The sequence below is a fragment of the Mustela nivalis genome, assembly GCF_964662115.1.
Source record: "Mustela nivalis genome assembly, contig: HAP1_SCAFFOLD_868, whole genome shotgun sequence".
Lineage (NCBI taxonomy): Eukaryota > Metazoa > Chordata > Mammalia > Carnivora > Mustelidae > Mustela > Mustela nivalis.
In genome coordinates this window covers 217501-220486 of record NW_028135796.1, presented here as the reverse complement: position 1 = coordinate 220486, position 2986 = coordinate 217501, and the positions used below count along the sequence as shown (strand labels likewise).

The 2986-nt window shown below is 46.3% G+C and overlaps 1 pseudogene across 1 annotated transcript; it reads right to left on the bottom strand.

Annotated features, from left to right (window-relative positions):
• Window positions 1-626: 626 nt before the first annotated feature.
• On the bottom strand, window positions 627-2642 carry LOC309857541 (protein O-glucosyltransferase 3 pseudogene; annotated as a pseudogene). The gene has a single exon. The product of its transcript is annotated as a protein O-glucosyltransferase 3 pseudogene (transcript).
• Between the last annotated feature and the right edge of the window lie 344 nt (window positions 2643-2986).

Sequence of the window (2986 nt, the reverse complement as noted above, 5' to 3'; positions counted from 1 at the left end):
TATGTGATACATCCCAGACCCATATTAGTAGTCATGAGGGTGGTAATTTAACTGTGGATATTAAACACCTTCAAGATACTATTCAGGGCATTCCCTGTGATCCTTGCCATCAGTTCCAAGTGTGAGTTTCACTCAAAGGATTAATGATATTTTATCTGATGTAAACCCCTTTGCTTGGATCAAAACACTGGTGCTGGCATTATAGGTGGAATGATGACACTTTTTATTGCTATAATCATTTTATGCTTAGTCCTCAGATGCTCATGGAAATCTTTCTGATGACTAATGGTTCAAGAACTTGCAAAACGGATTTTGCTGCTTCTGCATTAACAAAAAGGGGGAAATGTAACCGTCCCTCAGAATGATAGGCTGCTTGAAATATCACTAATGAGAAATTGTACTGGTCATGCAAGCATGCTTGACGATGACCTTGAGAAAACCCGAACTAGCAGCAGGCCTCCGGTGGAGAGGAGGATACGCGTCCTTGAAGCCCAGCAGCTCAGGGTGGAACATCGCCTGTTTCCCTTTACCGTGGTCTCCCTGCCTCCGGAAAGCCTGCTGTTAAAATCATCCCTTTCTGTGCGCTTGCTCAGCCAAAAATTCCATGCTGCTGGGCCAGAAAAATGTGGCCTCCACAGTCTCCCAGCTACCTTCAACAAGGGAGCCACGCTCTTCTTCCTTGATTATCCTTATCAGACCTTCCAAGAGGAGGTTTGCTATTACAGAATGTCCAAAGCAGCTTGTAGGAGGAGAAATTATTCAATAAGAGGGGAGGAACCTGCACCAACATTTTTCCTTCATAGTTGGAAGAGGGAGAGGGAAAGTGAACAAACTAGGAAATATGGTGGAAATCATTTCACAGGGAATGATTTCTATTCTGGCAAAGCCTCTCTGTCCACAGTGACCTGCAAGTTTTCTGTTTCGAGAAACTGTGATGTTGATGATGGAGGTTTTTACACAACAGAAAATTATATTCAAACAGACCTGTAACACTTGCTCTCATCTTGCTCCGCCTGTCCACATGTCTCCTCGACTGCGTTCACCGCTGCCCGGCCTCTGTCTGAAGGCTTGCCTTCAACCTGTCGCTGGCACTTGCAGGACTGTCGATGGGAGCTGACTTAAAGCTCTTCTCTGGAAGATCTTTCCCGGAGGCACTGGCACGGGGACGCATTATCATCTGACTGAGGAACGGGCTCCATCCCATCACGTATTTTGGGTTTGCTGGACTGGCGCTTGCGTATTTCTGGAGTACTCCGTAATAGTAGCAGAAGAGCCGGTGTGGCTGCAGCAGCTCCCTCGCGGCCAGCTGCCCTTCTTTTGCAATCTTCCTGGCTTCTCCATCATTTTCCTTGGCCCACTTAACTTTCTCTAGTAAATCACTAAGATTTCTTTTAATTGGAACATAATGTTTCCAAGGCGTTAGTGCCATATAGAAATGTTCGTAATACGTCGAGTCCTGCTTCAAAACCAAGCTGTCACCCAACATGAGGTATGGATATCTGTAAGCCGCCACGATCCCATCCACATTCACTTGATACTTGTACTTAAAGAAATCAAAGAAACCTGTCAAGTTAGCTTTTCCAAGCTCCTTTTCTTTCTCTTGGAAAAAGAAATATCCTGGAATTCCTGCATCTAGGAGCTCTGGATTTTCCTTGGAGAGCTGTACCAACTGGAGCCTGTCTTCTCGGCTATCTCTACCTCTGAAGAAAGCTTTCTCGGTTTTGTTGATCCAGGAAGGCCCTGTATTTCCCTGAATAGAGAGGAGATCATTGGTGACACCCCTCATTGCTTCGAGCGTGGAGTGGGTGATGTCATACGTTGGAAGGATAATGTCCCGTGAATCCAGGGAGCCGCACCATGAAATAATAGGCAAAGGGCCCGGGATTTCATTGACTTGCCGATGCTCCAGAGACCAATCTCCAAGATTAATATAAAATTTTAAATCGGGGAGAAGGACCTTTCTTGCCAGTGATAGCAAAATCTCATCCGGGAACATTTTGAAGTCTGTGTACTTCCCTAAAGATCTCCGGTAGATGCGGTTATTGAGAATCGTGTAGTGAACAATGGCACCCCTCTCATCCCCAAACTTTTTTGGAACTTCATTTAGCATCTGCTGGAGATTGATGCCGGGGAAGGAAGCAAAATCCTTTGCAATCTGTGGTTCCTTGGTTGGAGAAGAAAGTTTTCTGCCAGGCCTGAGGATCCCCTTCTGGACATTCACAGTCCTCGTGGTACACTGGTCCTTTCAAAATATAAGGAGACTGAGCCACGTGCTCATCACCGTAAAGGACCTCTATCTTCAGCCCTTCGCTGGCAGTTTCATACATCCTATATCGCATCAAAAATGTCCCATCGTTCTTGTCCAAAGGTTTGGGGACGTGAATCCGGACTAACTCTTTAGGTGAAAGAGATTTGATTACTACTTTGAATAGTGTTTGACCTGGGGGCGAGCGAGTGAGGTTCTGGCCCTGCGAGTTCACGGCCTGCAGGTAGAAGTAGCAGACGGGCAGCACGACGCCCGCCCGCAGCCCGGGCCCCCACACCAGGCTCCACGGCGCACAGACCGGCGCCTTGGGGCCCCCCATGGCCACGAGCAGGGCGAGTGGCAGCGGCAGCAGCGCGGCCGGCGGGAGGCGGCGCATGGTCGCGGGGTCCGGCGTCCGGCTCTCTGCATGCACTCTTATGCTCATTTTAACTGTCAAATAAATAAATAAATCTTTTTAAAAAATAATAAGAAAATAAAGTTGCTGGCAATTTCTTTTTGTCCTTCCTGATAGAGAGAGAGGAGGAACACCTTTGAATATTTGTGTCCTGGAGTTTTGGGTTAAAAAAAAAAAAAAAAAAAAAAACCAGGGAACTTCCCTGTCTCTGCTTCTTCTTTCTTTTTTTTTTTTTTTAATTTTTTTTGGTTTATTTTCAACATAACAGTATTCATTATTTTTGCACCACACCCAGTGCTCCATGCAATCCGTGCCCTCTCAAATAC